This window comes from Dendrobates tinctorius, unplaced genomic scaffold (genome assembly GCF_039654945.1).
Source record: "Dendrobates tinctorius isolate UK_male_01 unplaced genomic scaffold, ASM3965494v1 ptg000049l, whole genome shotgun sequence".
NCBI lineage: Eukaryota > Metazoa > Chordata > Amphibia > Anura > Dendrobatidae > Dendrobates > Dendrobates tinctorius.
Window position 1 is genome coordinate 17,836,473 of NW_027361717.1, and position 15,531 is coordinate 17,852,003.

Here is a 15,531-nt window from a genome sequence, read left to right on the forward strand (position 1 = left end):
GCCTGAAGAAGAGACCTGAGTAGTCTCGAAAGCTTGCAATGTGTTACCTTCTTTTCAGTTAGCCATTAAAAGGTATCAACCACTGAGGGCTCTCAATTCTGAATATTTTAATAGAAACCTATGTGCTTGTGCACACTAACGATTAACTTGGTATGTGTGGAAGGAATCACGGTATGCTCCGATCTGGGCCATGTTACAGACAAGAATAGTGAATGTAAAAAGCAGCTCCTACATCTGTCCACGTACAACATCTCAACCTGGACCTATTCCTGCGATGTCTGCTTCTGTCATCAGGTGCCCCTATATTTATTCTGTGGGCAGTGTTGATGATGGTGGAGATACCTGGACTTGAAGCCCTGGTCTGCCTATATTATGTCCAGTTACTAAGATTAGGGTGGCTGGGACCTGTAATGTCATCCAGTCTGGCAGTATGGGTGTATGTTCTGTCCAACTGGAGTAATCAGCTTCCTGCGTTGCCCAACCGCACAGCACCACACCCTGATAAATCTTTAGATTACTGCTGGGAGTTGTCAATTTTTGTTTTACTAGTCCAGATTTACGTGTATAGTCCAGCTCCTACTTACCCTGTGTTATTCCCTTCCAATTGTGAACTCTGTTCATTTCCTGACCATTATTTTGTCTTGATTTTGTTCCATGTCTGCCCTCCCAGTTCTGATCCCTTGACCTGGCCAATTCTGCCTGTCCACTCCAGTGACTGCTCCGGGAACTCAATTGAGGGCATCTGTATGTGTTCACATCCCTGAATTAGGGCTCCCCTAAGATTTGATCGTTGGAGTAGCCAGTGCAAAGCTTGTCCATGGAAGCTCTATTAACTCTGCTGTTATGTTCGGTCAAAAACGACCGATTTTGAACTTTAATATTTTTTTAAATATTCAAGATGCGGTTCTGAAACTTGTGGTTGATTGACTTTTCCTCATTTGAGGGGTTCTTACTATGGGTACTTTTTTTTTTTTTGTTTACTTTTTGCTCCACAATTTTTTATACACTTGTACTATTCGGTCAAAAATGACCAATAGCCTTTTATAGTGATCTCCAGCCATTTTTTGAGTAAAATAAAGGAGCTATAATCTCATTTTGGACTAAATATAACATCTACTACTATTTATCAATTTATTTAGGTCCTTTTGGTCCATGCAGTTAATGGGAAATAAAAGTCGGCATTGAGCGGATGACATTCATCCACTCAATGCCGACTTTTATTCCCCATTGACTTGCATTGGGGTCGGGTTTCGGACGAAACTCCGACTTTTTTGCCCTATTCGGACCAATTTCATCTGAAGCAAATTTTGTTTCATGAAACCCGATCCGACCAAATTCGCTCAACTCTAGTGGTGACACATTCTGTTTCTCTGTTTCAGTAGCTCCAAAGCACTGGAAAGCCCTTAAATGCCTCATTCCTTTTTCCATGTGTTTCATTACATAGCTTAATAAAAAAACATTAGATACCAAGTTGTAGCATGAAGTTTGTCCACAGCTTTATAATTTTTATTTTAAACATTTTTATTAACTTAAACCAATATATTTCCCAGAGGGATTCAATATCTATAAAATGACCTGAACGCATGTGCCATCCAGTGGGCAAATCCACCTTCAAATCATGTCCACATGATTTTCCTAAAACTGGCCAATAACTGCAACTTAGGAATAAATAAAGCATATAGCAAACATAATAAACAGGGGAGAGATGGAAGGAGAACCGGCCAATGAATTTTATTACAACAGATCCTATTTATTCTGCATTAAAAAATAGTGGGGCAACATCTTCTACTATAATTATTATTATTACAATGCGCTCCTCTAATGGTTGGGGATATAAATATATCTAAATCCCCCCTGAATAGACAAGTGAAGGGGAAGGCAGCATCCCATGAATCATACCATACCTTTCAGAGTCAAGAGAGTGCTGTATTGACCTATAGATTCAGTGGTGATACAAGTCTGGTTCAGTAGAAACTTCAGGTGATATGGGCATCTTGTGTGCTTATTAGAGAGACACTGAAATTCAATGAAAGCTATCTAAGTTGTATAAGGTTGTGTGTGTGTGTGTGTATATATATATATACTGCTCAAAAAATAAAGGGAACACTGTTCCAGTTGCAACAGGCTGTTTGTGTTCCCTTTATTTCTTTGAGCAGTGTATATATATACACTCACTGGCCACTTTATTAGGTACACCTGTCCAACTGTGTGTTAAGACTTAATTTCTAATCTGCCAATCACATGGCGGCAACTCAGTGCATTTAGGCATGTAGACATGGTCAAGACAATCTCCTGCAGTTCAAACCGAGCATCAGTATGGGGAAGAAAGGTGATTTGAGTGCCTTTGAACGTGGCATGATTGTTGGTGCCAGAAGGGCTGGTCTGAGTATTTCTGAAACTGCTGATCTACTGGGATTTTCACGCACAACCATCTCTAGGGTTTACAGAGAATGGTCCGAAAAAGAAAAAAAATCCAGTGAGCGGCAGTTCTGTGGCCGGAAATGCCTTGTTGATGCCAGAGGTCAGAGGAGAATGGGCAGACTGGTTCGAGCTGATAGAAAGGCAACAGTGACTCAAATTGCCACCCGTTACAACCAAGGTAGGCAGAAGAGCATCTCTGAACGCACAGTGCGTCGAACTTTGAGGCAGATGGGCTACAGCAGCAGAAGACAACACCGGGTACCACTCCTCTCAGCTAAGAACAGGAAACTGAGGCTACAATTTGCACAAGCTCATCGAAATTGGACAGTAGAAGATTGGAAAAACGTCGCCTGGTCTGATGAGTCTCGATTTCTGCTGCGACATTCGGATGGTAGGGTCAGAATTTGGCGTAAACAACATGAAAGCATGGATCCATCCTGCCTTGTATCAACGGTTCAGGCTGGTGGTGGTGGTGTCATGGTGTGGGGAATTTTTTCTTGGCACTCTTTGGGCCCCTTGGTACCAATTGAGCATCGTTGCAACGCCACAGCCTACCTGAGTATTGTTGCTGACCATGTCCATCCCTTTATGACCACAATGTACCCAACATCTGATGGCTACTTTCAGCAGGATAATGCGCCATGTCATAAAGCTCGAATCATCTCAGATTGGTTTCTTGAACATGACAATGAGTTCACTGTACTCAAATGGCCTCCTCAGTCACCAGATCTCAATCCAATAGAGCATCTTTGGGATGTGGTGGAACGGGAGATTCGCATCAGGGATGTGCAGCCGACAAATCTGCGCCAACTGTGTGATGCCATCATGTCAATATGGTCCAAAATCTCTGAGGAATGCTTCCAGCACCTTGTTGAATCTCTGCCACGAAGAATTGAGGCAGTTCTGAAGGCAAAAGGGGGTCCAACCCGTTACTAGCATGGTGTACCTAATAAAGTGGCCAGTGAGTGTATATATATATATATATATATATATATATATACAGTGGGTATAAAAGTATTCAGTCAGTCACCAATTGTGCAAGTTATCCCACTTAAAAAGATGAGAGAGGCCTGAAAATGACACTATAGGTAGACCACAACTATGAGAGTCAAAATGAGAAAACAAACTCAGAAATTCACCTTGTCTGATTTGGTAAGATTTATTTTGCAAATTATGGTGGAAAATAAGTATTTGGTCACCTAAAAACATGCAAGATTTCTGGCTTTCTCAGACCTGTAACTTCTTCTTTAAGAGGCTCCTCTGTCCTCCATTCATTACCTGTAGTAATGGCACCTGTTTGAACGTTATCAGTATAAAAGACACCTGTCCACAATCTCAAACAGTCACACTCCAAAACTCAACTATAGTGAAGACCAAAGAGCTGTTGAAGGACACTAGAAACAAAGTTGTAGCCCTGCACCAGGCTGGGAAGACTTAATCTGCAATAGTCAAGCAGCTTGGTGTGATGAAATCAACTGTGGAAGCAATAAGAAAATGGAAAACATACAAGACCACTGATAATCTCCCTCGATCTGTGGCTCCATGCAAGATCTCACCCCATGGGGTCTAAATGATCACAAGAACTGTAAGCAAAAATCCCAGAACCACACGGGTGGACCTAGTGAATCACCTGGATAGAGCTGGGACCACCGTAACAAATGCTACCATCAGTAACACAGTATGCCGCCAGGGGCTCAGATCCTGTAGTGCCAGACGTGTCCCCCTGCTTAAGCCAGTACATGTCCAGGCCCATCTGAAGCTTGCTCGAGAGCATTTGGATTTTCCCAAAGAGTATTGGGAGAATGTCGTATGGCCTGATGAAATCAAAGTAGAACTGTTTAGTAGAAACAAAGCTCGTCATGTTTGGAGGAAACAGATTGCTGAGTTGCATCTAAAGAACTCCATACCTACTGTGAAGCATGGGGGTGGCAACATTATGCATGGGGCTGTTTCTCTGCAAAGGGACAAGGAAGACTGATCCATGTACATGGGGCCATGTATCATGAGATTTTGAGTGCAAACCTGCTTCCATCATTAAGAGCATTGAACGTGGACGGGTCTTTCAGCATGATAATGAGCCCAAGCACACCACCAGGACAACAAATGAGGGGCTTCGTAAGAAGCATATGAAGGTTCTGAAGTGGCCTAGCCAGTCTCCAGATTTCAACCCTAAAGAGAACCTTTGAAGGAAGTTGAAAGTCCATGTTGCCCAGGTACACGTCCAAAACATCACTGCGCTAGAGGAGATCTGCATGGAGGAATGAGGCAACATACCACCCACAGTGTGTGCAAACCTTGTGAAGACTTACCGAAAATGTTTGACCTCTGTCATTGCCAACAAAGGATATATAACAAAATACTGATATGAACTTTTGTTAATGACCAAATACTTATTTTCCACCATAATTTGCAAAGTAAATCTTGCCAAATCAGACAAGGTTATTTTCTGGATTTGTTATCTCACTTTGACTCTCATAATTGTGGTCTACCTATGATGTCAACTACATTCCTCTCTCATCTTTTTAAGAGGGAGAACTTGCACAAATAGTGGCTGTCTACTTTTTTCTCCACTGTATATATCGCAAATACTTGTGTATAAGTCGACTCAAGTATAAGCCGAACCACCTTATTTTGCCACAAAAAACTGGGCAATCTTATTGACCCGAGTATAAGCCGGGTATACATTGTCCCCTCATCCCTATCCTGCTATGCATGGCTCCTCATCCCCATCCTTGTCTGCATGGCTCCTTATCCCCATCCTTGTATGCATAGCTCCTTATCCCATCCTTGTCTGCATTGCTCCTTATCCCCATCCCTGTATGCATGGCTCCTAATCCCTATCCTCTTATGCATGGTTCCTCATCCCTATCCTTGTATGCATGACCCAATGAGAAAAGCATATAAAAAAAATAAAACCTCCTACTTACCTTCCCTGCGCTCCCTCGCTGCATCTTGTTCCGGTGCTCGCAGCTCCAGCAGCAGGGAGATCACGTGTCCCTGCACATTACTGTAATTAATATTCACTCCACTTCACATCTATGAGAGTGGAGAGAGGTTAATATTCACAATTCTTAAGTAGAAGGCACACGTGACGGCCCAGCAGCTGCTGGAAGCCAGCAGCTGTGTCTGACACTGTGCGCACTATGAGAGAAATGAATATTCACTGCCAGGGCAGTGATTATTCATTTCTCTTTAGCAGCGGACACAGGCTTTAGCCGCCGCAGCCGGCCCCTGCTTCCTGATCCCCACTGCTCCTCGCCGCGCCCCCTCCCCTCCATCTTCTGGGACAATGACTCAAGTATAAGCCGAGGGAGGCGTTTTCAGCCAAAAAAAATGTGCTGAAAAACTCGGCTTATACTTGATTATATACAGTACATATATATATATATATATATGTACATATATACCTCCCAATTTCTGATTTCCTATTATGTCATTTTTGGCAACGGTTAATTAATTTGCATTGAGAAGGTTGTCAAAAGTTAATTATGGTTCATGCAAAATGTATGGGAAAAGAAAGAGTGGCAATGGCATTAGATGGGTAGTGCCGAAGAAAGTTACCCTGCTCTAAAATGCTGCCACTATGTTATGTGCCACTAAATTAGGTCCATTCTCTGCAGCCCTGTTACCTGGCATATTGGCAGAAATTATTTCCATACATCGCTCTTGCTGTAGGGCAATGATAGCTGAGCAGTCCAATGGGCATGAACAAACCAACATCAGTGCCTGCCGATCCCCTCTGGGTCAGGGTTGCTCTGTACTCGCCCATTGGCAGCCTGGTTCTCATTACCACATTGTAAGACCATTGTTGTAAGTATGCCAGGCTACAGGAGTGCATGGAACAGATCTAACTAATTGGCACACAATGTGGTGGCAGCAGTTTAAGGCCATGTGCACATGATGCAGATTTGCAGCGTTTCCGCAGCGGATTTTACCGCGCAGAAACGTTGCATATCCGCATTGTGATGTACAGTACCTTTAAAATGAATGGAAAAAAAAAAACGCTGTGCAGACGCTGCGCATTTTTCCGCGCGGTTTTCCTGCGGTACAAAATCCGCAGCATGTTACTTCTTTTGTGCGGTTTTCTATCTCCCCTGTTACCAAATCCGCAGGGGGAAGACCGCAATGGAAAACCGCACAAAAACCGCATGAAAACCGCGTGAAAAATGGAAGAAATCCGCAGGAAAAATGCAGGTCATTTGACCTGCGGTTTTCTTCCATTCTGCACGGAAAAATCCGCAGGGCTCAAAACTCCGTCTGCACTCAGCCTAAACCAGAGAAATCTGATGACTAGTTTCTCTTCAATTATCACTCTTTTGTTTGCAGGTAAGCAGTGTAGAAATGAAGATATCATAAGCAAGGAAATAACTTGATGCCTGCCATATAAACACACAAAATCGTTGTACGTAGAAAGTAGAGGCATTCAATAAACTAAGGTGGCAAGTACATGACAAGGTTGCATAAGTTGTCATTGTTCCCTGACAGTGATGCTGTTTACTGTATATTGTCAGCTGCGGTGGGGTTTTTTACTAGGCCTGTGTTATTCTGTCAGCACTCTAAATGGAACGTATGACAGGTCTGTACTTCTCCAGTAATCCTCTTTGTAAAAAAAAAAAACGAAGGAAAGTGCCTTTTTCTTCCCGTGTTTTTTTTATTTTTGCACGGCTCATTCTCTCTCCAGCTTTTCCGGCACAAGGCATATCATCAGTTTTCAATCTTAGAGCAGCCATTACATGTGACATCTTTTCTCAAAGCAAAAACACAATAAAAGATCCACTTGTTTTTAAATTGTCGACAGGCTAAAGCGCGTGGGCATTAAACAACGCAATCCATAATGCATTCGCTTCAGACGTAGTGCTCAGTCCGTTCATGTCACAAGAACAGCAGACAAACTAGACTCTTGGGGATGCCAGGCATAATTGAGTCACTGAGTCTTTCAGAACACGGAGTACAAAGACTCTTTCCTTTCTGCACCTTGCCATATCTCAACACAGTCCCGTATCTCCTCTCCCGTGCAGAATTTACACCAGCTCATTGAGATCAGTGTTTTTACTGCTTAACAGATGTTCTGCTGCTCTGGACATATGTTGCAATAATAACAAATTAAATAATACAAAATGCTGCAAATCCTAATTTATTTGTTTTTTCAATGATTGAACATTCATTGAATAAATTAATTCCATATTCGTCATACTAATAAGCATCGTAAGGTTTGATAATGAGCCATAACAAAATGCCAAAGCAAACTAACAAGTCAAATCTATCAAATGTGAGCACACATCAATTACAACCCCCCCCTCGAACCGATTAACCCAAGGGTGTTTAGTCTTAAAATTGTCCCGCCATTCTTTTCTAGCTAAAACAATAAACCGGGGTTATTACATCATGTGTGTGAATTCCTATTTGGCATCATGTCAAATTTGAATCACGGGTCCTATGGCATTCACAGTGCCTCCATCTGCCTCATTATAGAGAATCTTCCGACGGTGGTTCTGCTTGAATCACATATTTCAGAGATTTACATGGAAATCCCAATGCAAGCGCTCAGCCTAGAGCACAGGATAAATGTGCTCCAAGCCTTACTGCAATCTTTGAGAGGCAGAATGAACAAATCCACAGCAGGTGAAGAATTGGTTTTATTTATTTTCTACACTGTTCCTCGTGCGGTATAAGTCAGTGCGATTACAGCGATACCAGATTTATATCCTTTTTTATGTTTAGCTACTGTCACATACTAAAAGACGCTTTTTTTTGCAAGAACTTTTTGCATCACCTTATTTTGAGAGTTATCATTTTTCCATATTTTAGCCCAAAGAATCATATGAGGGCTTGTTTTTTCCAGGACGAGCTGTCGTTTTACCGGTACCATTTTTGGGCACATGTCATTTTTTGATCGCTTTCTATTCTGATTTTTGTGGAGGCAGAATGAGCAAAAACCAGCAATTAAGGAATTGTTTTTTTTGTTTTGTTTTTTTTTTCTCCATTCTGCGTGTGGTTAAATTGATAAGTCAGGTTTATTCTTCGGGTCAGTATGATTACAGTGATGCCACATTTATATAGTTTTTTATGTTTTGGCACTTTTACACAATAAAAACTTTTATAGAAAAAATAATTATTTTGCATTGGTTTATTCTGGGAGCTATAACTTTTTTATTTTTCACTGATGGAGCTGTTTGACGGCTTGTTTTTTGCGGGACAAGATTGCGTTTTCAGTGTTACTATTTTTATTTTCATTTGTCATTTTGATCGCTTTTTTTTCCCACTTTTTCCAAGTGGTATGATGATAAAGCATAATTTGCTACCTTTTTTTTGTGTTTTTGCTTTACGGCGTTCACTGACGGGATTAACTAGTAAAAATGGCAAACAGCACTTACAGGATCAGAGAGATGCACGCTCACCGTCCAGAGACCCAATTGGACAACAGGAGTCCCAATGAAATCATAGAATCATAGAATCATAGAATCGTAGAGTTGGAAGGGACCTCCTGGGCCATCTGGTCCAACCCCCTGCTCAAAGCAGGATTCGCTAAATCATCCCAGTCAGATGTCTGTCCAGCCTCTGTTTGAAGACTTCCATTGAAGGAGAACTCACCACTTCTCGTGGCAGCCTGTTCCACTCATTGATCACTCTAACTGTCAAAAAGTTTTTTCTAATATCTAATCTGTGTCTCTTCCCATTCAGTTTCATCCCATTGCTTCTAGTCTTTCCTTGTGCAAATGAGAATAAAGTTGATCCTTCTACAATGTGACAGCCCTTTAGATATTTGTAGACAGCTATTAAGTCTCCTCTCAGTCTTCTCTTTTGCAAACTAAACATTCCCAAATCCTGCAACCTTTCCTCATAAGACAGGGTTTGCAGACCGGTCACCATTCTGGTCGCTCTTTTCTGAACTTGCTCCAGTTTGTTGATGTCTTTTTTAAAATGTGGTGCCCAAAACTGGACACAATATTCCAGATGAGGTCTGACCAAAGAGGAGTAGAGGGAAATAATGACTTCACGTGATCTAGACTGTATGCTTCTGTTAATACATCCTAGAATTGCATTTGCCTTTTTTGCTGCTGCATCACACTGTTGACTCATATTCAGTCTGTGATCTATTAGTATACCCAAGTCTTTTTCACATGTGCTGTCACTTAGCCCTATTCCTCCGCACTTTTGACGGTGCGCCGTGCGCGCCAAAATCCAAAAAGTTTGATTTTGGCGCGCACGGCGCACCGTCAAAAGTGCGCAGCGCAGGTCAAAGCGCAACTAGCGCATGGCCTGCGCACGATCTGCGCACCCTATGCTAAAGATAGGGTGTGCCGATCGCAGGCGCCGCTGTCCGCTAGTAGGCGGCGCTACAAGCAAGGGGCGGGCACGCCGGGCAGAGAGCCGGCTCGGGGGCGGAGCTACCCCCGGCCGTGCGTGCGCTGAAAAAGCGCTAATGTGAAACCGGCCTAATACATATAAAACACGTTAACATACAGTATATACAAAGAAATAATGTTGCGTGTAAAACACCATTAAAAACAATTATAGTAATGACGCAATGTAAAGAAAAATATAGCCACTCACTTTTCTATGGTGGCCAATCAACAGATAGCATCATCAGTTGTCCTAACAACCCCCAACCAATGAGTCACAAGCTAACAACTAGTATTGTCAGTCACGACACATAGCCAATTATTACACCTCCTTGAAATCGGCGCCAAATCAAGTAGCCTATAGTAGTTACCAGCACATTACCTCATACTCCCAGCATTCCCAGAGTCTTCATCAGCCCACAAGAGTTGTTAAAAAGCACCAATGCCATGACAGAAAGAATAGCGACGCAGGAACCAAAATCCCGTGATACAAAGCCACCAAATTCTCGCACATGCGCATTTGCGCATAACAGATTCCTAAATGACCGCATCATCAACAAATCTCGCAATACTACGTCATTCAACTCCCGCGCATGCGCAATCGCGCATAATGGATTCCATAGTAACCACATCGTCATCCACTCTCGTGATATAGCGTCAGTGAACTTACCGCGCCTGCACGAAAGCTTACAGCAAGTTCAACAAAACCAACAGAGCGGTCACATGACCAGCACTGTTATAAGTCCCATAACATTGCAAATATCAAGTCTGTACAATAGCGTTTTCAATGTAGTAACAAAGGGAATCCTACATATTCAAATATACTTTATCTACAAGATAATGTTCAAGCGGTCACATGACTAATCCCATCACTGAAATATCATTGGCCACCAACCTTCAAAGATCAATCACATGACAATGTCACATGATCCCATATTGAAAAAAACACAAGGCCATCAAAAATACCTCATATGCACATGCCCATTCAGCGATAAATCTCACAAAAGGGCTATCCAAAAAAGGATTAGCCACACTTGTAAGATACAGAAGAAAACTGAGACATTGATAATTAAAGACACTACACTATGGCCCAATTTAATGAATTTAACATTCAGTAACTTTATTATCATATTCACAAAAAAAAGGAGGGCAAGAGGGCATGGGGATTATCAATATGATTTCACATGAATAAACTACATAGACCAACAAGTCTTCAGGGAAATTCAGTCCCGGTGTCCTCCGGTCACTCCACCGCATCATTCCTATAAAGACAAAAAAACAAAATTAAAACCAATCAACACTGTTGAAAACTGAAGGATGACGTTATCAAGACTCATATGGACTACTTAGTACAAATATGCAGATTATAATCAAGATTCAAACCCTTCGGTTGAAGGGTACCCAAGATCGAGATCCATCTCAGCTCTTTCCTTTTCAACAATGTAATCCTATCACCACCCCGTCTTAACAATGGGACCCATCTATCACCCTAAATCTTAATTGTTTCACAGAATGTCTACATTCAACAAAATGCTTCGGTATTGGGAGTTCCAAAAGTTGTGTTCTAATAGTGCTCTTATGTTTACTAATACGTGCCCTAATTTCCATAGTAGTATGTATTACTGTTGTTTATTTTCTGATGGGCGGTTATATGATGCTGATTGGCCATTTGGGCCTATATAAGACTGCCCTATATGCTGTTTTGTATGCTTGAAAAAGACCACTTGGTGGTTGAAACGTTGCATTTCTTCATGGCTGAATAAATTTATACATTTCTCACTTGGATTGGATGCTGCTCTTCTTCATTTCATTGGGACTCCTGTTGTCCAATTGGGTCTCTGGACGGTGAGCGTGCATCTCTCTGATCCTGTAAGTGCTGTTTGCCATTTTTTCTATTTATGAGACGATTTGGACCATGGCTTACGGGGACCGGATCTACTAGATGGAATCTACTAATCCAGAGGTGGGTGAGCAGGATAATGCCATGACTTTTTCATATACTGAGGATGATGCATTGCGGATTCTATCCGGTTCCCAGACAGATATGTCGTTTTTTAACAAACCGACTGCTGATATGCTCAAGAGGAAGTATGAAAATGAGAAGAGAAAACTCATTTCCTTTGAGCTGCATGTCACAACATTATGTGAATATTACAAAGCACACAGAATACCACGTGGGTTAAGACCACATTTACGTCCGACCTTGCTTGCGGATAATGTAATGTTTTGCAATCGGTTTGAGTCTATTACGAATAAGTATGCTTTTGACTTAATGCTTCTCAATATTGAGTTTCTTCGGCTAGAGATGGAGACTATCAGAAAATCAATTACTGATCTTGAACTACAGCTAACATCCCAGATGACCACACAGGAGATGGATACCGCTAAGACCCAGTTGGATGAAAAATTATTGAAGTACCGTGCTGATATTGAAAAGACCAAGAGAACGAAGTGGTTTCGGGATGCAGAGGACTATAAATCTGGACGTATTTTTTCATGGCATATGAATACAGGTTCTTTCTCCTTCAATAAAAGGGAGAGACCTACACAGATGCGTAAACGAAAAAGACCACAAGATAGACAACACCGGAATTTTGGATTCACTACAGCCGAGTCTGATTCTACGGACGATACAAACATGGGTGCTTCTTCTTCTTCCTCTATTTTTTTAGGGAAGGACAAAACCGATACAACAATGGTAAAAGAAGGATCCGGCGAGGTGGCAGGAAACATGGGCAAAAGAAGAGACTTGCACAAGCAGGGGAAGGGTCACAATCCCTCGATGAGGACTCGCAATATGGAGGGGAGACGGAAAGGCCTGTGAAGCATGATAATTTGGTGGTCAATATCTCCTCTTGTGAGTTATCTGAAGTTGATTATGACATTTTATCGAAAGGACTGTCATTCTGTCCTATGAATTCTCCCGATTGGTTTGAGATTGAATGTGATCTTTTTTCGTTCTTTAGGAGACTTCGGTTAACCTCTTTTTTTGCAGGGAAACAGGTGGAATCTGATTCTCTACCTGTAGGTGATTCGTCCATGTTTACTCTTCAGGGTGTCGGATTGCACTCTAAGAGTAATTTTCAACCACCTGCTAGGAATAGTTTTGTGGAATCATACATTCAGCTTGTTGAAAGGGATGTTGCGCAGTTGAGAAAAAATACTCACCAGTTTGGTAAACATAACCTCAGTTTAAAAATAGAAATACCAGCAAAAGATGTCAGATGCCCATGCTACAAGGCGACTCAATATCATATTATAATAAAGGAGGAACAACGAGTGAATGTAGCCAAAAATTTAAAGAGATAATTATATTTATCAAACAAGTTAAACTTTAATAAATATTTATAATACAGGCATCATATATAGAACAACATGCATGGGCATATATCAATGTCATGTGACTGACTCCATAGGTCAATGTAATGACCAAGAGAAACGGGACCCATAATGTGAATAACATATATACTGTTCAAAGAGAAAAAAAGGTTTTCTCAATTAGAAATTAAAACATATTTTTAAATTCACATATTCTCCAGGGATAGGGATTTAGACGGTACAAACTTCCCCAAAACCCACTATTACTATACCGCTAGATGAATAACTTCACATAGACACATACCCCAGGGGTATCTGACCGAGGCTCTGACGGGACTGCACACACGCCGCTATGGGTAATTACTCTGCACTTATCTTCTTATAGACCGCTCTTTATTGTGTACTGTATCATAAAGGAGCTAATCTGTGTCTATGTGAAGTTATTCATCTAGCGGTATAGTAATAGTGGGTTTTGGGGAAGTTTGTACCGTCTAAATCCCTATCACTGGAGAATATGTGAATTTAAAAATATGTTTTAATTTCTAATTGAGAAAACCTTTTTTTCTCTTTGAACAGTATATATGTTATTCACATTATGGGTCCCGTTTCTCTTGGTCATTACATTGACCTATGGAGTCAGTCACATGACATTGATATATGCCCATGTATGTTGTTCTATATATGATGCCTGTATTATAAATATTTATTAAAGTTTAACTTGTTTGATAAATATAATTATCTCTTTAAATTTTTGGCTACATTTACTCGTTGTTCCTCCTTTATTATAATAACCTCAGTTTAGCTGAGAAACAGGCTTTACAGAGGCTATCTGATAACGCGGCTATTACAATCAAAAATGCCGACAAAGGTGGAGCGGTGGTCATAATGGACACTAATAAGTATAAGGCTGAGATTTTACAACAGTTGTCAGATGGGGATGTCTACCTGAAATTAACTGGTGATCCCACCTCTCGGTTTCTTGGTGAGTTGCGATTTCTGGTTGATGGTGCCTATGCTGAGGGATTTATTGACCAGAAACTGCATGACTTCTTGATTGTAGATGCTCCGATAACACCAATTCTATAAACTTTACCAAAGATCCACAAGGATCTCTACAATCCTCCCGGACGCCCGATTGTGTCCGGGAGAGGTTCACTTTTTAATAAAGTGGCCATTTTTTTGGATAAAGTTTTGCGACGGTTTGCTACATCAGCACGGTCTTATATCATGGATACCAATGATTTTTTGAATAAGATTAAGGATGTGGAGGTTGATTCTGACACAATATTAGCCTCGTTTGATGTAACCTCATTATACACATCTATCCAGCATGACAAGGGGTTGGAGGCTGTCGATGTGGTGCTATCAGGCTCTGACGTGACCCCAGAGTGTGCACAGATGATTCTCTCTCTGTTAGGTTTCATCCTTAGGAAGAATTATTTTCTCTTTGGGGATGATTATTACTTGCAGATAAGGGGTACCGCTATGGGGTCCAATGTGGCCCCAACTTATGCAAACATTTATATGGCGGTATTTGAGGATCGTTTTGTGTACAATTCCAACTTTTGGGGTCACGTTCGGGCCTGGTGGCGCTACATCGACGATGTCTTTTGTGTATGGGATGGGAGTTTGGAGGATTTATGGAATTTCAAATTGAGTTGAATAGTGTTTATCCAGAATTGAAGTTTACTTTGACACAGTCTCCTACTCAAGTCCAATTTTTGGACACATTGGTATACAAGGAAGGCAATGTATTATGTACGGACCAATATGTGAAAGAAACTGATAGGAATAGCCTTTTGCTCTTTAGTAGTAATCACCCAAGGAAGATGGTAGAGTCCTTACCTTGGAGTCAGATGTTACGAGTACGTAGAAGAGTCAAAGATGAGAACAGGTTAAACAGTAGACTTGATGAGATGTGTGAAAAATTTGTCAACAGGGTGTCATGATCTCAGTGCGGGTTTGACTCGCACACGTGGGGTTAATGTCTGGAACCAGTGCTGATGACTGGCATTTCTGGGGTTAAAGGTTGTGATCCCGATGCAGGCTTACCTGCACACCTGGGGCTATGATTGTGGCCTCTCCCTGGTTCTGGGGGAGGCTTCTTATAGCCTCAGAACGCTCCCATCCCTGTCAGTTATACTCTTGCCCTTGGCATTGTGTGGTGACCCCTGAGTGTGTTTGTGCTGTGTTCTGGTTACTTGATTCTCTGTGTATGACTCGGTCTGTTCTCTGGATATCGCTTTGGATTCTGCCTGGAACCTTATATGTCTGTTTGGTTTTGATCTCTGCTTGGCCCTGATTATCCGCTCTGTCTCATCCCTGGTGCTGTACTGTGATCTTGTGTATGACCTTTGGCTTTGTCTGACTACCCGCCTGTTTATCCCTCCTGTGCCTCGTTTGCCCGTACTGTTGTGACCTCCGTTTTGCCTGACTCTGAGTTGTTGTA